General features: G+C 43.4%; 1 protein-coding gene across 1 annotated transcript in view; it reads left to right on the forward strand.

Annotated features, from left to right (window-relative positions):
* Nucleotides 1-23,962, forward strand: part of LOC122800844 (eotaxin-like) — a 194,030-nt gene that overhangs the window by 141,198 nt on the left and 28,870 nt on the right. The gene's annotated exons all lie outside the window — the stretch shown is intronic.

A 23,962-nucleotide genomic window follows, 5' to 3' on the forward strand; every position in this document is an offset into this window, starting at 1 on the left:
TGTTAAGGGCTTTTGGCAGACCATGTTCACAGATGACTGTAGATTGGGAGCTATCATATATTCCCTCATGAACCCAATATCTTACAAGAGGATTTAACACACACAGATAACTGCTGTCAAAGTCACAGATTAAAACTCAATATCAAGAAATGCATTACAGTGTCAAGTGGGAAAACTGCAACCTAGGCTAATTACTCCATCAATAAAACACCCCTAAGATTTGACCCATTAGCCAGGGAACTGGGAGTATATGTTGACATTAATCTAGGGTTTGACTAATATGTGACCAATGTAGTAAGAAATACATTTTATTTCACCCAGCATATAAGTAAGGGCATGGCATCCAGGTCTAAGGACGTCATATTACCACTTTATTTGCCCCTTATTAGACCCATCATTGAGTATAATGCCCATTCGGCATGTACCTGACTAGACATATGCAACAGCTGGAACACCCCCATAAGTTTCTTGCCAGGAAAATCCAGGGTATAAATATATTGTCCTATACACTTTGTCTTAAAGCCCTGTCCCTATACTATGTCTCCTACAGGTTACTGAGAAATGATCTATGCCTGGCATACAAGGCATTCTCAGTCCAGTTTTTATGGACTTTTTTGCAGATCAACAAAATGAGCAGTATCAGAGCAACTAGACCTAAGGATTTTATTTATTTATTTAACATTTGTTTACCAGGAAAGTCCAACTGGGACAGAGCCCATTTTCAGCAGAGGCCTGGGGAGAAACACTCCAAACAGATGCATCTCTGTGGAATGTGGGAGGAAACCAGAATACCAGTAGGAAACTCATGCAAATGCAGGGAGGACATGCAGACTCTACACAGAAGACACCCAGAGCAAGAATTGAGCCGGAGAACCTCTTACTGTGAGGCAATGATGCTAACCACTGCACCACTGTACCACTATTAAATTTTGCTTGTGGTATAAATAAGACATGTTGGAGAGACAGATGAGTGTCTAAGAGGATCCCCCTGCTCTGGAACAGGCTTCTCGTTCATGGGAAATAGAGAACTTGCTTAACTCTTTTTAAGTGTAACCTTTACTAATGGATAGAAAATCAGAAATTCACCCCAGGTCTTGCCCCCATGTCTCTATAGACATATGCAGACAGTAATGCCCTAACTAATATCCCCCCAGATAACCTCTAGAAACTTCCTAACATACTCCCTCTTAATAAATGCCCATGTTACATAGGGACACATTTGGGTTGGAATGCATGGTTAGGTTTATAAAGGCCACTTTCAAAAGCTTTAAAGTCACCCAAAAATTGCACCAAAAAAAAACAGCAGAAAGGTGACAATGTGGTGCATGAATGCAGAGGCAATAAACTAGTAAATCAGAATTGCTAAATATGCACTACTTTTATTCAAAAATGTAAAGGTGCTTTCTCAAACTTCTCAAGCACCGTACATATTCTACTCTATTAGTGGTGCTATAGAGATGTCTGGTGCTCCCACTGGCTCCTTATTAATCAAAATGGTAGTTTGACCAACACCAAGGCTATTAGTAGTGGCCTGCACATTATCACCAAATAGATATGCAAGTACTCTATGAGCTTAACTATGTCTCACAAATATCAGCCACAAAGATAGGTTTAAATATATTTAATAATAAATAAAAGTACAATAAAATATTCAGTATATGATCACAGTAACTTCAGAGTTTATAACTCCTGGAAATATTTAAAACAGCATTGCAGGACAGTCTCAAATAAAGAAAGAAAACATCTAAACTATACTTCACTATATTCCTGACTGAATTTAAGAGAATTACTACACCCTAGTTAACTTTCTTACAGAGCAAATAAGACAGATGTGATCAGTGGATCTTGATGTTGTCAGTTCAAAGACAAATACAGAATACTCATTCTCTCTCAGAGAGTTCTTAAATTAATATCCCAAATATTACTGCTGGGATAGCTTGCAGAATGACATCACTTCTTGTCGTCTGACTCTATCCCAGGTAAAAGACAACCATTGATGCAGCTGGTAACATTTAGCATCTACTTATAAAAATACATAAACAAGGCTTTTTTTTAGATCTAAGACAGATCCTGGAAGTCATAAAACAATAAAACTCTTGCAAGACAATCCAGAGAACCTCTAGTTCTAGACATTGTGTCTGCTACTGTGCTGAAACTGAAAGATAACATCCTTTTATTACGTGCTCATAAAGTAATTTAAATTTTCAGCTTTTTTTCTGAAATTAACCTCCTGTATTCCAGTTTCCATTGTCAAAATATATACATGTAAATTGTTACAATAGTGTATGTACATTTCTGCTCTGTTCCAGTAGGGTACACTGTGGATAAATTTTTAAAGCTCGGTACTTTACAACCCTTTGCAACACGCACTTCTGTGCAACACGCACTTCGGTACCAGCTGTTTGATTTACACATAACATACAGTTCTAATACATTTGTAACACAAGCATATGAATCATGTGAATATTCACAAATGACATATAATTATTTACAAAATTCCAGATAGATGGGCTGGCAGTATTTCCATTCATGACAGTCCACACGGTCAAATGTATCTATTTAGGCATTTCTTACTTGCTACTTAGTTACTTATCTTTATTTATTTATTTTCCTGCTTACTTTGTACTTACCACCACTGCTGACCAGTGTCATTTATTCTCACTGTATGTGTGAGCTGTGACATCCTGCTGTTTTCCTAGAGGTTTGTGACTCCATCTATAGAGAAACTATACCTACCAGTATTATGTTTTATAAGGTAAGGCATATGAAAGATGGAACCCTTCTACATAGAAGGGGGAACCAACTGTATTATAGGATGACTGAGCAATTGTACACCCATGAGAATGACCACTATGAAGCTACCATTCATTCCTCTTACTGGAACATTGCCCTTCAGTTTCCACAAATGGGTTCTTCAGCTGTTTCTACTTTGCAAGCCCATTTCTTTATAAAGGAAAATTAATTTTGGCCACTCTAACCACTGCATCCTAGCCTGCTCCTCTACATGCAGTCCTTTTATTCAAACCATGGTCTTTAGGGACACTGTCAAATCTCTTTCCATCTACATAACTGAATGGTGTAGTAATTCTTTAAAAAGAGAAGCTTATTTACTAATGAAGGGGAATAATTTGGAATGGCAGGAATTTTTACATGGTTACATAAGTCCATCCAAAACACAAATCCTTGAAGCAGGCAATTTCAAGATCAGTGCTCAGGATGAGCTATTATATATCATCTGAAGTTGCTAAAGAAAGGGAAAAACTACATGGTGGCAACCTTAGAGTTTATTATGCTAGTGAATGGAGTCTGGCTGGTGCATTGCGATTAAATATCATATAAGACATTTATTTAAATATGTCCATTTGAACTCTGATGTCTGCATATATAAATTTGTGTATATACTTACATAACATATGTTTAAAGCTTTGAACATTGCTGTGGGCTCTTAGCTCTTAACTTCTTGGCATAGTTAAATAAAGATGAGTAGTTTTTTTTTTTAGTTTTACTGGCCATAGTAAGTTCATACTTAGTTTGAGCTTCCTAATGGTACCCTTAAACTGTTTACTAGTTTGCTGAAGTGTGTTCTCAATGAAAGGTAGAATGAAGCCTATTGTATGGATTAAGGAATTTGTCTCTCTTGCTATATAATTTATTTATATGGGTATTATACAACAGAGGGTTATTTTTGAATTTCACATTATGTTTGGTGCAGATAGGGACTGTCTTATCAATACAACTATTTAAGTGGAAGTAAAAGTCAGAGGCATAAGCAAGTGACTTTAGCAATAAGATCCATTAGAGGAGGATTATTACAGCAGAACATATTTAGCTAATCAAATAACTGAAAAAAATATATTTTTGAGAGGTCCCAAAACACATATGTATTTCCTGGTGAAGTGGTTCCAGTTTTAAAGGAAAAGATCAATAATGTATAATCTGATTTAACAAGACATGATGATAAATATGGAGCTGTCCAAGAAGTGCATGAATTTATGAGGACTAGATCCAGGATAGTGGTGATGTGAAGGATGAAGATGGGTGCCATGCTGTGTGAGCTAATGCCTGAACTTTCTTAGGCTTTAGCCAGGATTGTTTAGGCAGTGCTCTCTTTACAACTTCAGCCTCAGATAGTTTATTGGACGTACTCTTTGCTATGTGTGTGTGTTGTGCTTATTAGATGCATTCTTAGGTGAGAAGGAAGTGTTCAAGTTAAGTAAATACTTACACCTCTTTTACTGAATCGTTGTGAGGAAATAATAAAGAGTTTTCTGTTAGCAGAAGGAAGTTACTAAACATCCTCAAAATACCTAATGCCATCAGGCTGGCAACCATAGCTGTTACGGTGCAGAAGGAGGGGGATAATAAATAGAATAGGTTAATATGTGACCCATGATATAAAACAGAAAACGATAAGAAGATGGTATAGGATATCACTAAAGGATGAAAGAATGAGATGTGACTTCTGTAATGGTTACAAGTACAAAAAAATAAAATGCAAACATTCCAGAAATATATATAAGATCAATAAAGACATCAGTATAAAGTTGTAAATTAAAATGAAATAGCTTTCCCAGAGGGTTAATTTGGTCTCTAACTAGCTACTAAAAACAATAAGTGGCAGATAGTCTAACCTAAGTAGCTGTAATAGCTACAGATAATCTAAATGTGTAGTTCCAGGTACAGCAACTGTAAAACAAATATTTTTAATATAATATCAGTAAGGCAATGGGCAGGATTCACAAAGCCTCTGTGTAAGAGATACAAGGCTTACACGGAGGCTGCAGTTAAATGGTGTGACGTCAGCATGCCATGCATATTCATGAGGGCATGCTGACTCACACCCAAGGCTAACACAGTCCGTGTAAGAAAGTAGGGGGTGTGTCCGTAGGGCGAGCCCTGCAAACGGACATGCCCCCAGAAGAGTAACAGTCCAGAAAGTAAACCCCCACGACAGAGTCAGTGTAAATGTCAATAAACACAACACAACACATGCCCCCACAGACTATAAACATAAAATGTAAAAATGAACACGTTATATATTTTTTTATAAGTTTTAAAGATGTTTGCCCATGAGTGCGCTCGTTTGCGCGGGCGTGCTCGTCGCTTAGCCACAGTTAGCAGTCAATGGAAAAGCATATAAGATCTAAATATGCAAAGTAAGCCAAGAAGCAATAGCGTAGCGGTAGAGACATTGGCTGAAGAGGAGGCAGTCATGGTTCGAGCCCCCAAAACATCAATTTTTATTTTTAGTGAAATAAGCACAAAACAATTCCCTGACATATATGTACATGTATAAAATTATTTTTATGTAAAATGTAATGAAATGGGCCATGTATTATGAAGAAATGTGTGATAGTAAAAAAAAAAACAAATGTCAGAAGTGCCTATAGCTGAGCCACACTCTAACAAGCTGAGAATATCTGTCCATAGGTGAGCAGTGGTTTAACAGGTGTAAAATGAGTGCCCGGGATTGAGCAGAGTTCTAACACGCTGAAACTGTGTGCCCACAGCTGAGCTGAGCTGAGTGTAATATGCGTGCTGACAGCCAAATGACGTGTAAACCAGTGTAACCCATTTGCGCGGAGCTGCGCACCGCGCCAACAAGCTAACCGACGGGCAACGTTGAGCAAGCTGTATCAAAACTGCCTTTACACAGACACACCCTCTAGATTGTTTAGACAGTCATAAAATATAAAAAGCAATGGCCAGGCTCGAACTCAGGATACCATGCACCATAGTCAAAGTACTGAACCACTAAGCCATGACAGTTGCACTTAGAAATGCAGTAATAGCATATATATATATATATATATAGGAATGAATGGAAAGAGAAGCATGACAAAGCAGGTTTTGTGAAGCTGATACATTTCCAAAATGGCCAATCACAGATAAGTGCGGGAAAAATGGCATATATAAGAACCATAGGTGGGAATACACAGCATAACTGATTGTGGAACCGATTTGCAGTCAGGATGGCAGGTGTAGGAGAGGATAGTTGCTTCCGAGCACAGGAGTGGGGAGCGTTGAGGACTCCAAATATATGGTTTGGCTCCTCGTCCATGATCATGAGGCCCAACTCATGCAGGGCCAGGTCCTGTGGGGAGCATATAGGGCTGAGGCGTGGGACCGGTTGGCACCTCACCAGTGCCACAGGAATACCAAGGATTGGTGAACAGGTCCATCACCACCATGAGGACCTGAAGAGACGGAAGCAGGCCAACTGAACCGTTGGATCCAGGAGGCCAGGCAAATGCCCAACGCCAAACTACTGAGTAAGTTACATGTAATTATTTATGTAGAAAGTTAACCTAGCTGATATTATGGAGATGTGTATTCCAATATTACTTCATTTATATTGCAGCTGCAGGTGTCCGTTCCATGAATCATCCTGCCTATGCCGATAGGCTTGTGCGGTTGCGCCACCAGGCAGGTTAGTAATTCTCTCCCTGTAACTGTTAAAAAATATAAGTATGACAGCTTGCAAAAGAGTGCAGTGTAGTCACCTATTAATATAAAGTGCAAGTAACAGTCTAAGAGAGATTCTGCTAGTACTGTGTGATTACATAAGTGTGATGCAGCCTGTAATCCAAAAATAAAAATGAAACAAGTCTGAAATAAAGATGTTCCACCTGTAATATAATAGTACATAACCTGCAGCAGGCTGAAAATTTCAGCTATACAAGCTGAGTAAAACACATGCGTGAAATATATCCCAGTTTAAATTCTGAAACATGACACAAGTGAGACTGTTGGAAAGGATTGTTATAACCAAGTAAAACATGTCAATAAAGCCTAGAATTAAGTACCATCCTGAATTGTAAAAAGAAAACAAGTGAGAGTGTGAGAAAGAGGTATGAATCCACCAATAAAGTTGTAATAACTCCTGAATAAAGTATACTGCAGTCAGTACAGAATGAAATGAATGTGACAGGCACAACCAAACAGCAAAATGTGTGGAATAAAGTACTGAAGCTGGAATGTGTGTCCCACAATTTGGATATGTTGCTCTCAGTTTGCAATATGCAGATAGTATGGTTGTATGAAATACCAAACATCCACAGTTGTCTAGAGCCATATAAAGCAAATGTAGCAGGATGCTGTAGCTGAACAGAGCCAGATATGAATGTGTATGAATAAAAATGAAATGTATATTGATGTAGCAGTAACATTCTTATCACCAACATGCATAAGTTTACACATAGGAAACTGTAGTCAGACCTGTAGTGTGTATATATATCTGCGGCTAGCATAAATGTACAGCATATGTATAGGTATTTGAAGTTGTTAATGAAATATTTCTTCAACCTACCCTATAACCACAAATAATCCATTCCATGTAAAATGGGTATGTGTATTCACAATTAACTCCCCTGGACAATTGTCCTGTTGGTTCATACATATTTGCATGCACATTGATGCATGTGCCCTGTTCATACATCCAAACCTGATGGCCTTTTGCCATCAATCAACCCTGCATGTTGTTGGATTGTGTACTGTTGTTCAAATTATGCATGTGTTATGCCTGCTGTTCAATGGCTTGAATTTATGGGTGTTTGGTTAATGGGAATGCTAATGCATGCTGTTACAACTAATTGTGAATGGTATTGTGCGTTACTAACCCAAACCGTCATTAAATAATGCAAAACATAGGACGACAGGGAAGGCAGGTTCCAGCGGACCCACCTCTCACACCTCAGCTGGCGAGTGCAAATGGCAGTAGTGCCCAGGCTGGACCCTCCTCCGGTGGCCCTGTGCTACCTGCGGGTGGAAGCGCTGCAGGGGATGGGGCTCATACCAACTCTGCAAGTGTGGCCAGAGGAGAACATCCACTCACCCTCCGTAGTGTCCGGACTGTGGTGTGTAGGGAGATCAGGCACGCTGTGCTTGGGCCCCTACGCCAGCTTGAGGCACGGGTGGCACAACTCACGGGCGTGCCTGCTGCCCATCCTACACAGCCCCCAGTACAGCCCCATCCTGGGCAGTGAAGGCACAGTGGCAACTGCCCATGGTTGGGGATCTCAGTTCCACTGTTGCCATCTGTGGGCTCATGGGCTCGAGATATCCAAACATCCGTCCCCGTCAATTGTGTAACCCCCCACATGTGTCATACACCACCCCTGTATGCATCTTATTTGTCTTGTCTGTTAACCTCCCCTACCTACCTCCCTAGCTATACCGACTTCCTGTACCTGACATACCACTGTCACCTGAAAAAAAAAAAAGGGCACTCTGTGCCCACAAAAAAATTACGCCCCATACATGGCTGCCCATTTTGCACGTCTGCTGGACATGTAAACTGGCAATTACAATTGGCTGCACAACAAATATTGTTGTCCTCACACCTGTCTCAGGGGTTGAAGGTTTCAAATTTCACACCAAATTACAAACATATGCACAGCTGTTGCTGACGAAGAAAGGGGCAGCTATGGGCCTTTCCTACATCCCTCCTGCAAAACCTGAGCTTGTTTTCCTACTGTCCTACCCTCTTTGTGCCCCTTTTTTTACCACTTTCCTATCTCCCCATTTTCTTTTCTTTAAAAGAAAATAGCACGGGTGTGCGTGAGGGTAAGCACTTATAAGCAGTAGTAAGCGGGTGTGAGCTTCTGTGCGCTTAGCTAAGCATGTGTGTGCGAAGCTAAGCGACAGTGCGTATGCGTGAGCTCCACGCAAACCAGCGCTAACCCGCTTACTACTGCTTAAAAGTGCCTTAGTCACTCTGAATGACAAGGCCTGCAGTTTTCTCAGCAGCAAAATAAAATACCTCCGTCAGTCTCGAACCCAGGACCTTGGAAACACTAGTCTGCATGACTTACCACTAAGCCCTGACTGCTATACAAGAACATCGTGCTGAAAGAAATATATCATAAAATAGTAGGAATTAATATGTAAAGGTAATATAGCAAGTCTAGTACACAAAGCATGTAATTATTTACTGTCAAATCTAGTGGATTTGTAAAATAGTACTGTGTGATGAGAAAAAGCCATGCTAGTTGGTAGCTAGTAGGTAATAATGTCACAGTAACATCTTGCAAGCCACACACATACTCACAGCAGGATAAACACTGCCATAATTGAATAGTTAAGAGCCCAGACATAGCAACTGTGACTGAGTTACAGGGATGTCCCTGATGTGAAAACAAGTGACAACTGTGCCCCACTGACACCCTGTGAAATGTACTAAGAGTAGGTAGAAATGTGTAACTACACATGCAATGGTAACTATGAATTACTGAAAGTATGCACCACTTGCACGTCACAAATGGTGTAGTAATACACATGCTCGAAATGACCCACAGTCACAACTGCAGAATATCAGAATATTTCATTGGAGTATCCCACTGATATGTACCATTCCATGAGGCTGATAAAAGATGCACCTGAGAGTATCTGAGGCCTGCTCAGCAGCATGATCAAATACCCTTGTAAGTGTCAAGGCACATACCACGGCCAGACCACACTGCATGCAGTAACACCCTACCACAACAAACACATAGGGAATTGCTGCCCAAACAGATATAGCAAGCATTACAAGCTGTGAATGTAAATGGAAAATAGGAAAGCCACAGCAACACATTACAGGAAAGACACCTAGCAGGCATACAAGGAGTGAATGTAAAGGGCAAATATTGAAGCCATAGCAACAGATTGCAAGAGCCGCCGCTATATACCAGTTACACCACAATCCCCACAGGAAAGCACACATACCCATATACACAGTATTTCTATTCGTAGGTGTCAGTTTACATACACACGGAGAAGAGGACACTGGAGGAAGGAATACTCAGCTTACAGAACAACATGCATTGCAGTGTCTACAGCACAGCCTGAAATATGAGAGACATACCAACCCTTACACTCACAGAACAGTGTCCACAGCAAACCAGCATGGTCCCCACCCTGATAATCTGAAAGGGCTACGCCTACCTAACAGACCTTTTTATAGCACTGTCCGGAAATCACAGTGAGAACTGCAATCACTACACAACAGGCTGCATGCAATTAGTAAATGCTGGCTAACAATTGGTGCAGAGGCCATCACATGGACATGTGCAGATACCTACAAAAGCATCCTGTACTCCCAGTCCACACAAGCAATACTTTCATTGCACCCTCTGGAGGTAGAGACAGAGAGAGAGAGAAAGAAAGAGAAAGAGAAAGAGAAATAAATAAAAAAATTAAAAAAACAGTAACAACAAAACAAAGAGGTTGACAGCAGGCCAAGTAACTGCAAGCCTATGCAAACAGCTGCAACAAACAGTACTAGTATAATAGTCTACATACTGTGAACCCTCCAGATGTGTTATTGGTCTGTATCTATGTATATGAAGATGTGCATAGGGCCGGGGACATACTGCAACTGTCACTGAAGGCTCTACATACATATGTATGTGAAGGTAGCTATGTGCACATAGCAATGTAGGTTGTAGTGCAATGTACAAGTAGGTTGTACAGTAATGGATGTTCATCAGTACGTTACTGTGTGTATACATATGTGGAACTAAAAAAGAGTATATATATATATATATATATATATATATATATATATATATATATATATATATATATCATGTGTATATATCGAGATATGTATGTATGTCTATATATAATATGCATATGTGTATACATAGATAGAGAGGGATGTAGAAATACATAGACATATATAGTTTCACAGTGTCATAGTTTAGTACTGGGCTATCTGCACACAGTGTACAGAATAGATTTAGAAAATTGCACCTCTGTATAGTAGTGACACAGTGAAGACCCCCTTACATAATAGCATTAGTTTACTGTGCCTCTGTCTAGTAGTGACACAGAGATGACCCCTGGTGTAAACCTATGATCTCCCATCCACTCGTCACGAATTCACATGAAGAGAGTCAGAGAGGGTCTCAGCCTAACATGAACTGGGATCCTGTTCCACAGTATGGGAAGCCTCTGAGTTATGGATCTGTCCCTACAGCATGTCCTATTCATATTTGTGCTGAGTTTTAAATCTGTAGCCCTTGTGGTTCTGATGGATTTGGATTTTACGAGGTGGAACATGTCCATCAATTCCTGATTGGACATGGCCTTGTACGTCAGGCACAGATCACCTCTAAGTAGGCGGTATGCTATGGAATAGAGCTGTATTTTCTTTAGTCTGGCAGCATATGACATTTGTTGGAGACCCTTGATCCTCCTGGGGAGGTACGTATCGGGTCCCCCTAGCTGTTGCAAGTGCCAGGTGAGGTACATACCTAATGAGGCATAGTACACAGTCATGGGCCTGATAAGGGAGGAGTATAGGGGTACAATGACCTCCTTTGATCTGGATGTGAATCCCTTCATGATAAGGTGGGCAAAGTAGGAAGTCTATCCAACCACTTTGGCAACGTGGGTGTCAAATGAGAGGTCAGCATCGATTTGTGTCCACAGGTCTCTGATTACTTTGTCTGTACTCAGTGGGTTACTGTCTATGTGATAATATGTGGGTACCTTGTCTTTCCCAAAGGGTATGACTATACAGTATTTGGCATGCAGTTTAAGGCCATGACTCCGGCACCAGTTGTCGGTTTCAGTGTGGCCTTTCTGCAGGATGTATGTGTCAGCTGGTGTATTGACTATGGCGCCTAGTATGCAGTCATCTTTGAACATTGTCAGCCACTACCCTCCCATGTTTGCATCCACATCTGAGAAATAAATGCCGAGCATGAGGGGTCCCAGGACAGAGTCCTGTGGGACACCACTTGTGACTGGCTCTGAGTCTGACATGGCACCAGTGATTTTGACTTTAGGTTTTCTATCCGTTAGCCAGTTTGCAACCCATCTTGTGACATATGGATTTACATTTAAGCTGTTGAGCATGTCTATGATGCCAGAGTGGGGCATTGTGTCGAAAGCTTTCGCCAAGTCCAGGTAGGCTGTATGGACTGTTGTGCCCTCATCAATGGCTCTAGTGACTGTTTTGAAAAGGTCAACCAGGTTCAAAAGGCAGGATCTGCCCTCTACAAAGCTGAACTGGGTGGGATCAAGTGTCTGTAAGTCCCCAATGTCTCTGTGTATGAGTTCCATAATGATTCTTTCCATAGCGTTGCAGACCAGGCTGGTTAAGCTTATGGGGTGGTAGTTACCAGGGTCTGTAGAGGTGCCTCCTTTGTGGAGTGGGACTACTGTTGCTGTATGCCAGTGTCCAGGTACATATGCTGTAGTAAGGCTACGGTTAAATAGCATTATATGTGTGGGTTTAGCTCCTCTTGGAGTTCACGTAGCACGCAACCTGCAATACTGTCGGGTCCCTTTGATGCTGTGTTTATAGCTTTGCTGAGGGTGGTTCTCAGCTGGACATCGGAGATGACAGGGAGGTTACAGTCAGCTGGGATAAGTAATTCCTCATTTGGGGGTGAGGGAGGGGAGAAATCTGCACTGAACCTGTCTGCCAGAATGTTGGCAATATCTGTGTGTTCAGTGTAGTTTCTGTCACTGTGAACTAACTCTGAACATATCTGAGGGTTTCCACACAGGTGTCGAACATAGCAGAAGAAGGCCTTGTGGTTATCTGTAGTGTCCATAGCGATTTTCCTCTCAATGTTGGCCTTGCATGTTTGTATGAGAGAATGTAGCTTTCTACTAGTGCTGATCAGAGATGCCTCATCTTTATGGAATTCTGCTCTGTCGTGCAGTAGTTACCTTCTTTTGTTATACAATTTGTTCATGGCTGGGGTCCACCAGACAGGACGCCTGCCCTTGGTGGAGAGGGTCTTGGTTTTAATTGGGATTGCATGATCCATGCATTCTTGGAGATGTCTGTAGAAAGCATTTGTGAAGGAGTCTGCATTGTGGGATGTGGTTTCCACTGGCCCAGTGGGCTTAAAGGATACCAACTCAGTTTTAAGAAGTGTAAAGTCGGCATTTGAGAGGTTTCTCACTGTAGTTTTTTGTGTTGTGGGGGAGGTGGGATATGTATATCCAGGGTGATTAGTTAGTGGTCAGATGTGACTAGTGAGGGGTATACTTCGGTGTAGCACATTGTCCCCATGTTTGTGATGATCAGGTCTAGTATATTATCTCCCCTTGTGGGAGAGGTGACTAGCTGTTCCACTGCATTTGACTTAGTGAATTCCGGGAACCTTTGGGCTAGGGTGTTTGGGATAGAATAATGCACCCAATGTATGTTAGGGTAGTTGAAGTCTCCCAATATGATGGTGTGTGGTGGGACATTCATATCCTCCAATGTCTTCAGGAAGGCTGACTGTGGTTCCTGAGATTGGGAGGGTGGTCTGTAACATGCTACCAGTTGTATAGCAGGTTTGCCTATGGTTATTTGCACCTGGATGGTCTCTGATGCTTCATGCGTTGCCACTAACCTGGAGGTGTGGGTGTCCTTCATGAATATGGACACTCCCCCTCCCTTTTTGTTTTGGCCCGAGTTTTGGGGCCAAAAAGCATGATACGAGGTATAGCCTGGTACTGCTGGTGTGCTCTCAGGAGCCTTGAACCAGGTTTCACTTACTGCACAGACATCGAGATTGATAGAATATGTATGTACAGATATATGTAATACACACATACATATATAGATATATGTAGATACATATACAGACAGATCTGACTGACAACAGATATGTCTGTATATGACTATCTCTCTCTCTCTCTGTCATAGGTTCATAGGTTCATAGGTTCATACTAGACTATCTGCCCGAGGGCATTTACAAGCCTAGCCCATCGTTTTGTGGCTTACGCCACCCCTTTAGTATGGGGAACTATACCCATTATTTTGCTGTGCCTCTGTCGAGCAGTGACACTGAGGTAATCCCTGGGGTATATCTGCGATCTCCCATCCATTGGTCAAGATTTCTCTTGAACAAGGCCAGCGAGGTGCTCTGCCTCACATGTACCGGGATTTTGTTCCACAGCATAGGGAGTCTTTGGGTGATGAATCTATCCCTCCAGCACGTCCTATTAATAGCCATGTCGAGGTTTAAGTCTCCCACCCTTGTGGCTCTGATGGATCTAGATTTTTTGAGGTGAAGCATATTCATCAAATCTGGGTTTGACATGGCCTTGTATGTTAGGCAAAGGTCACCTCTGAGCAAGCGGTGGCGACTGAATAGAGCTGGAGTTCTTTCAGTCGGGCAGCATAGGACAGATTTTTGAGACCCTTTATCCTTTTGGTGAGGAACTTTGTGGCCTCTCCAGCTGCTGCAAGTGTCGGGTCAGATACATCCCGAATGGGGCATTGTACTCAATCATTGGTCTGATGAGTGATGAGTAAAGGGAGACTATGACCTCCCTTGATCTAGATGAGAATCCCTTCATGATAAGGTGGGCAATGTAGAAGGTCTTCCTAACTACTTTAGCTACATGGGTGTCGAATGACAGACTACTATCAACCTGGGTCCCCAGGTCCCTGATAACTTCTTCTGTGCTCAGTGGATTGCCACCTATTTGGTAGCTAGGGTAACCTTGTTTTTCCCAAAGGGTATGACTATGCATTTTTGGCATTTAACTTCAGGCCGTGGCTCTGGCACCAGTTATCCGTTTCTGTGAGACCCTTCTGAAGGATATCTGTGTCAGATGTGTTTTCTACTATGGCGCCCAGTTTGCAGTCATCTGCAAACTTTGTCAGCCATAACCCTCCTGTGTTTGCTTGTACTTCGGAAAAGTAGATGCCAAACAAGAGTGGGCCCAGGACTGAGCCCTGTGGGACACCACTTGTGACAGGCTTTGAGTCTGACATGGCGCCAGCAACTCTGACCCTGTGGGTTCTGTCACTCAGCCAGTTTGCAACCCATCTTGTGATGTATGGGTTAACATTTAAGCTGATGAGTTTTTCAATGATACCCAGTGGGGTATTGTATCGAAGGCCTTAGCCAGATCGAGGTAGGCTGTATGGACTGCCTTTCCTGTCAATGGCTTTGGTGACTGTTTCAAGAAGTCAACCAAGTTTAAAAGGCATGATCTGCCTCTGACAAAGCCAAACTGGGTTGGATCCAAAGTCTGCAAATTCCCTATGTCTTTATTTATGAGGTCCATTATGATCCTCTCCATGGCTTTGCAGATAAGGCTTGTCAAGCTAATGGGCGGTAATTTCCAGGGTCGGTGGAGGCACCACCTTTGTGAAGTGGGACCACAGTTGCAGTGCGCCACTCCTGGGTATGTATCCAGAGGTAAGACTTTGATTAAACAGCTGTCCTAGCTGTGGGTTTAATTCCTCATTGAGTTCATGGAGCACACAGCCGGGGACACCATCAGGTCCCATGGATGCTGTGTTTTTTGCTTTGGAGAGAGCAGTTCTCACTTGGGCGCTGGAGATGTTTGGGGGCTGCAATCATTTGGTATAGATTTCAAGCCTTTGAGGGGGGAGAGTTTGCACTGAACCTGTCAGCCAGTATGTTGGCAATGTCTGTAGGATCAGTAATCTTCACATCATTTTGAACTAGTTCTGAGCATATCTGGGAGTTTCCTCCTAGGTTTCTAACATAGCTAAAGAAGGCCTTATGATTGTCTTTTGAGTCTTTAGCTATTTTTCTCTCGAAATTTGCTTTGGATGATTTTATGAGAGCTCTTAGTTTTTTACTTATAGTGATCAAGAGTGTCTTACCTTTTAAGCATTTTGCTCTATCTTGTAGTAGCTTCCTCCTTTTATTGTAGAGTTTGTTTGTGGCTGGGGTCCACCAGACTGGACGCTTGCCTTTGGTACTAAGAGTCTTTGTTTTGTTTGGGATTGCCTTATCCATGCAGTCCTGCAGGTGCTGGTAGAAGGTGTTTGTAAGTGATTCAGTGGCTTGAGTACTGTTTTTCCGGCTCTGGGGCCTTAAAGGAGACCACACTAGTCTTTAGAAGTGTGAAGTCGGCTTTCGAGAAGTTCTTTACTGTGGTCTTTTTTATTTCAGGTGGGGGTGGGATGAGGACCTCCAGCGAGATTAGTTTGTGATCTGATCTCACCAGTGAGGGGTATACTTCCGGTGTTGAACATTGTGCTCCCATGTTCGTGATGATGAGATCAAGTATGTTATCTCCTCTTGTGGGGATGGTGACTAGTTGTTCCATGGCATTTGAGTTTATGAATTCCAGGAACTGTCCCACCCCTTCTCACTCTCATTCTCCCTCTGTCTCCCTCTGTCTCTCTCTCTCCCCACATCTATATGTATATATATATCTATATATACATATCATATATATATATATATATATATATATATATATATATATATATATATATAGATATATATATATATATATATATATATATATATATATATATACACATATATATATATATATATATATATATATATATATATATATATATATATATATATATATATATATATATATATATATATATACTGAGTGAAGCAGATGTATTGCAACAGGTGCCTGGTGACAAAGGCATGGAGTGAACACCAGTGTGGATACTGGAGTACCATACCACATTCCAAAACACTGACACCAGTAACCACCACATATGTGCATGCCTGCCCGCCACTGCATGTGTCAGGGGGGAACAGGGGCAACAAGTGTACAATAGGCTCCCCATTGATATAAACAGTGGCACACTAGTCCTGTAGTATCTGTACATGGAATGTGTCAGCGGACATGGTGTGTCAGCTATGGACATGTAGGTCATTGTACCCCTCTACACCCCACAATGTCCAACACGGTATGTACCTCCCATGACAGCTACAGATATGGAGAAGGACACCGACATACGCAAGTAACTGTGTCAATGCACTCAAACACATTACCTATGCAGAGTGACTGACAAGACCACGGAGTGCACACAGACTACCTACATAGAGGTTACCACTGCTGGATATACATAGTTTGGTCATACCCATGACAGTTGCCCAACAACCATGGTAACACCTCCAACATCCACAACACAAATGACCTATGTATGTCGTCCTTGTCACTGCAGGACAGAGCACATGGTGGAGGTACAGGTCCCTACCCACAGAAACAACATACCCTGGAGTAAACCACACAGAATTAAGAAGCAAGGCCCCCCATGAGTAGATGTCAGAAATACCCCTGTTGAATGTTATGCAGATAGGTAATATGCCATATGAGTCACCCTGTGTAACTGTTTGTAAGGAGCAGGTACAATCATAACACGTGTCACAAGGGGCAGGCTAGCATAACAGTATGCTGCTGTAGGCCCAGGGCCAAAAGCATACTACCTACCTAAGACACAATGCACACCCATGAAGACATTGCAAACCAAATATGTGAGGTGGAATGAGTGTGCCAGTGACTGGGTGCATGTTATGTACTGGTGTGATTGCTCACCATGACTGTCTGTCTGTCATGGTAGTGTGTGTCCTTGGTGTGAGGCCAGAGACAGATGTGTGAGGTATTGCGATCAACACATACTACATTGCCATATGTTGTGCTGTGTTACCTTGTATGTCACTGTGGTGTCGGTAGGGTTATGGCAAGTAAGAGTAGTGTGCATTACCAGTGAAATATGTAACCTGCATTGCATGCAGTGCATGGGTTGATAATGTTCCCCATACAGTACCTTGATACAAACCCCCAGTGTGAGGTTGTGCATTGGACCTGAATCAGTGTGCTGACTGCTGCAGTATTCTAGTCTGTCATATGGAGTATGCCAGGTACTGTTGCACAGTTGTCGGATGAGCACTGATATCTGGTCATTTACATGTGTATCCCCCAATAGACAGATGCTATATATGGTGGTTAAGTTATATCACTACAGTTGAGTATTATGTGTATTATGTGTGCCATAGTTTGCTGTCAGATATTGCGGACATATTTTCCTTCTCCTTTTCAGGGCTATGGTTCACCAGCGAAACCCTGTGTACTCCGCTGCGGAGGAGGAAGAGATACACCAGAGCCTGGTGCAGGATTTCGCAATACTCTTTTCCTGCACCAGCCAGAACCAGCAGGAGAGGGCTGCACTGTGGCAAGACCTGGTCCATTGGGTAAATGACATAGGCACACATAACCGGACATATGAACAGGTACGCCATCACTGCAGTGATTTAATTAGAAATGTCCATCAGCGTGCATTGGATATCCACAGGCAGCAGCTTGCCACAGGTGGTGGGGTGGCTAGACATCCCCCCTCACCAGACTGGAGGGACTACTCCTAAGTGTTGTGGCTCCAGTCCAACAGCAACAGCAGCAGCATACATGTGTAATGATGGAGGCTGGAGCCACCCAGCAGCAGGACACGGATCATGCAGGTAACATGCCATGTGTATAGTTGACCGTTCTGTACACTGTTAGGTTATGCATGTGTGAGGTGTGTCCTCGGTTTGTAGCTGTAATCTTGGTTATTATTTTGCAAGAGTGATATTATCAATACCAGCAGTAGACCTGTGGAAGCTAACTGTTGCACTACTGAACTGTATCATACTCACAGAATCAATGGCACAGTTGTGCCCACTGACAATAAATCTCCCATTTCTGCAGGACTCTCTGGTGTAACAGCAAGGCAGCCTATCCATGCTGGTGAGTGTGTAATAACATTACCTTCAATACTCTTGATACTAATAGTAATAATAGGCTGAAGCAGTGGTGCTATGTGTTTGATTGCAGGTGTGTTTGTGTCTGTGCGTTGATATCTCATATACTGAGGAGTGTGCATGTGCGCATGTGTGCATGTGCCCATGTGCCCATGTGTGCATGTGTGCATGTGCGCATGTGTGCATATGCCCATGTGCGCATGTGTGCATGTGCCCATGTGCCCATGTGCCCATGTGCGCATGTGTGCATGTGCCCATGTGTGCATGTGCCCATGTGCCCATGTGTGTATCAGTGGTGACATTGTGTACACATTGTAAACTGTGTATCCTGTCTTACTCCCACAGGTTCTGGTGCTTCTCTGGTGTTGTGCAGCAGGGAACCTGAATCAGCTGCTGTGGATAGCGATAATGATGATACCTGTGTAATGGCACAGGGAGGTGTGCCAGGGTCTGTCATTGGTCAGCCAATTGACAGTACACAGCTGTCGACCCCATCAATGCGCACAGTCATCCTGCCAATACATTCCTTGTCACCAATGTCCCTAGGTGATGGATAGGATACAGTGGGCATTGACAAAGGTAATGTGGTATCGGTGGCACATGCATCCCCACACAGCAGCCATGGCCAGGGTCCTGACATGGTACCACACAGGCAGACGTCCAGGGGTTCTCGTGGGAGCATCTGTGGGCGTACCGCCTCTGTCAGACGTGCCCACAGAGGTCTTTCAACCTCAGCTATGCTTCGGGCTGTAATGCAGGCACAGTCACATATGGAACGGTACACCAGACAGGGTCTGAGGGAGCTGAGAGCATGTCTCACAGCTATGAGTGACAGTATGTGTGACGTTGCGGCTGCCATCCATAACTTCACCGAGGTCATTGACAGATGTTGGGGTGACACATTAGATCTGTTCCACAACTACATGTCCATGAGCCAGTGCAATGGTGGACGGTTTAGGCGTCGCCGTGGCTGTATGCCAGCAACAGCAGCAGCTGGCAGCCGTCGCAGACAACAGGCCCATGGCCGTTCACATAGTGCCAGCAGCAGCCCCAGCAATGCTGGGTCTGTGCTGTCATCAGACCGCCCCAGTAGACCACGTGCACGTGGCTTTGGACAGTCCCAACAGGGACCCGTCTCCAGTCACCTGCTTCTGATGACAGTACCCAGTCTGGCTTAGTACCTGATATGGTCCGTAGCACCCCTGCCAAGCACAGGTATCGTGTCCGTGGCCACAGACAGTGATCTGTATGACCTGGCAGGTACAGTCTGTGGCTGTCCACAAACACCTGTATATGGCAGCCATGAGGTGGGACTGTGTGCATGCATACACACATGCAAATTGATAACACCTAGGGCTACCGCATACATGCACACACTGCATCAACATTGCCCCATCTTGTACTGCTGTCCCTCACCAACACACACACACAGACATGTCAATTGGTTGTATCAGTGGCAGACTCAGGCATACCAAGTACACACACTGTACATATGATGAAACTGTGCCACCTCCTGCAATTTGTAACATCGGTGCAGGAACAGGTTAACATGGCGCTGATGCACAGGGTGACTACATAGAAGTGTTGTAATAGTATAATGTTGACAACAGTACAGTGTAATGATATCACTGTGGGTATATCCCAGCATGCCTGATGCAGTTACAGTATGAATGTCATTGTATTGTTTTGTACACCCATAGTAATTACCATAGTGTACTGTCTGCACATCTTTGCATACTGGTGGTGAGGCTGTCAAGAGATGGCCACCTACATAGGTAGCACAGGGGATACGAAAATGTACACATTGATACTCAATGATGGTCATGTCAACTGCGAGTTGCATGCTGTCCACACTCGACTCTGCAATGAGGAGGTTTGAGGATGTTGATATCTGTGCAGTAATACACAACAGGTTCAAGACTCACAAGAGCACACCTCTTACCATGCATGACAGCACCAAAACACAGAACTAACTATGACGGGGGGGGAGTCTCCATACATGTCATACCAGGACAGGTAGCATACATCATACTAAGTCTGGAACTGCTGAGTGAGCGCTCAGTGTCTGTTATTTGAAATGTGCATTATTACAGGTATGAGCACTTGGGTATCAGGCCAGTTATTCAATATTACAAAGGTACATGGTCTATACACTTGTGGGGGGTGGGGCTGGACCCAGCCCGTCTGACCTGTGAATGTCTGGGTAGAGGCTTATAGTGCCTGCATATATGCACTGTTACCTACTGGACGTCGTACACCTTGTTTGTTGTAGCATAGTTTACATACAGGCCTGCTGACTGTAGCTTTGTTTGTATGCATGTTTGCTTGTTATGTTCCTGAAACACTCATTCCACCTGCAGTGCAGATTTACAGTGCCTCTGTGGATCCCTAGTGACATCTGTATTGCTTACTGTACTGATGTCCATGTCTCACTTGGCAGAACGTCACTGTTTCTCCTGTTTGCATGTAGGTTGCCTGTAACACATTGCATATGACTTGCCTCACATTTGCTCAAGACAGCATTCATATATGCCAGCACTAACAAATCAGGAGCACTACACCCTCACATACTCACCTTGAGTACCTTGTTCCCCATTGGCCCTATGTGTCGTTACTTAGTATGGGATTCACAATGCTATGGTAGCATGTACAAAAGTCACCTGTCAATCTACGCTCTGGTCCAGTTGGTGAATCTGTGTGTCATGTGGCAATGTTACAGCTGCCTCATGTACACAGACAACCCTCTCCCCTTCCCATACACTGACAACACATCTGAGAGATGCAACCACATAGCCAAACTGGGGGCTAAGCTCTCTTAACTCAGTACTGGCATACCCTGTAAGGTGGAGTGGGATACTACAGTGAATACAGTACCAGTCTCACATAGACCTGCCACGACCACAATCCAAACACAGAAACACACAGGTACATTCTTGGACTCTCAGAATAGCATCCTGCCTGAGCAGCTGACACCTGCACAGCAGACACATAAGCAAATGTTAAGCAAAGAGCAGAGCACATGCAACACATAGCTCACAAAGCCTGTGTGCCAAACAGTCACAGGCCATACGGCTTGACAACACACCTGCTACAGTTGTAAGAGGTACCTCTATCGTCAGGTACACTGAGGTCCTGCTCACCAGGCTGAACAAGGTGAAGGTCACGTTGAGATGCCCATCGGGCACTATGATCCACCACATAACACAAGCATACAGTTCACTCCAAGGCATGTACAAATATGACTCAGTCATTGTCTGTGCCAGTGTATATGACCTGTAACGCACCTCCCTGGACTACATGTTAGGGGACATAGAGGGGCTCTCTGAGCTAGTGGCACAGGCTGGTATGACCCTGACCTTGAGTAGCATCTTACCCTAACCAAGAATGCTGCCACAATATGTAGACAGGATGATCAGTTTCTAAAATTACCGTATGTTTCGGTGACCTTCAAAGGGGATCCAATGTCTGTCAGCGTGGGATTACATGCTGGAAAAGCCACATTGCTTTGCTAGGGACAGCTTGCACCTGTCACCCATGGGCCGATGTATATTGGCAGAGGCTGTTGCTGCACACATAGTGCCTTTGTATGCAAGGCTGACAGTACATAGCCACCTACACAGGTATCACACGGGATAGGACACTAATAGTAATGCTACTCAACAGCAGCAGTGTAAACCTCAAGATGTATGCAGTGGAAACTGTCCTTAGCATGGGGTACAGCAATATCCGTGCAGTAACAGACTCCTGGTACAAGGCTCCCAGGTGCACACCATCACTGCCAGGTCATACCTCATACCATGCTTGTCGTTCCCTACACATGCACCAAACCAGAACAGGGGGGATGTATCCAAAGGCACCTCAGATACACACACCCCCAGGTTGGTGGCACAGCACAAAGCATCAGAGCCTATCCATGTGCAACTAACAGTGGGTTAGACTGCCTTCAGGTTCATAGCCTGGCACACACCACCCTCCCATACCCAGGAAACCCACTTGGCCTTCCTGACAACACTGGGAATATGACGGTCTCTACAAACACCACTATATGGGTGGACTGCAACTACCCAAACATAGAGTGTGAGCATTACTCTAGCTCCAAGACCCTATCTGAAGGGTTCTTAGCATTCATTCCCTGCATTGCTATGGAACAACTTGTTACCACTCCCACAAGAGGTGACAACATGCTGCACCTGTTCATCACCAACATGTGGACTATATGCTCCAGACCAGTCGTGTATCCCTCGCTGGTGGGATGACACCATCTACAACTCACACTGCATATTCACATACCACATGCTGCCCCTGCACAGAACACCACAGTCATACAGTTGTCTAATGCATATTCCATGTATTCACATGAGGCAGGCTTTGGACATGGGAACTATTGAAGTTCACAGGTACATATGTGTAGGTGGCACACACATACATCTTGTTTACATTGACATTACTGATATAATGTATGTCGTGCAATATTGGGAACAACACCCCACACACATGGAAAAACTGTGTGACAAAAACACGCATGGCATTTGTAAGATACAAACCCCTACCTAACTATGTTATGTCACTTGTGAGAGACGCAGTAGCAGAGTGTGCTATTTGCATTACTGGGAGGCTTGCTTTCTCCTGCTGTACTTATAGGGTGCTGACATCATCAGTGTTTAGACAGTGGAATATGCAGCATGTGTTGTGTGGTACTAGTTGTCAAAAGGAACATTTCTCTTACACGTGGAATTGCACACACACTACTCCCCCACACACATTCACACACACACACTGAATACTTGCAGGATTCAAACCCCTAACTATGTTATGACACTTGTAACAGACTCAGTAGCAGAGCATGCTATTTGCATTACTGGGAGGCTTGCTTTCTCCTGCTGTACTTATAGGGTGCTGACATCATCAGTGTTTAGACAGTGGAATATGCAGCAGGTGTTGTGTGGTACTAGTTGTCAAAAGGAACATTTCTCTTACACGTGGAATTGCACACACACTACTCCCCCACACACACTGAATACTTGCAGGATTCAAACCCCTAACTATGTTATGACACTTGTAAGAGACGCAGTAGCAGAGCATGCTATTTGCATTACTGGGAGGCTTGCTTTCTCCTGCTGTACTTATAGGGTGCTGACATCATCAGTGTTTAGACAGTGGAATATGCAGCATGTGTTGTGTGGTACTAGTTGCCAAAAGGAACATTTCTCTTACACGTGGAATTGCACACACACTAGTAACCCACACACATTCACACACACAATGAGCACTTGCAGGATTAAAACCCCTACCTAACTATGTTATGACACTTGTGAGAGACGCAGTAGCAGAGCATGCTATTTGCACTACTGGGAGGTTTGCTTTCTCATGCTGTACTTATAGGGTGCTGACATCATCAGTGTTTAGACAGTGGAATATGCAGCATGTGTTGTGTGGTACTAGTTGCCAAAAGGAACATTTCTCTTACACGTGGAATTGCACACACACTA

This window comes from Protopterus annectens, chromosome 4.part1 (assembly GCF_019279795.1).
Source record: "Protopterus annectens isolate FY-2018-M chromosome 4.part1, PAN1.0, whole genome shotgun sequence".
Lineage (NCBI taxonomy): Eukaryota > Metazoa > Chordata > Ceratodontiformes > Protopteridae > Protopterus > Protopterus annectens.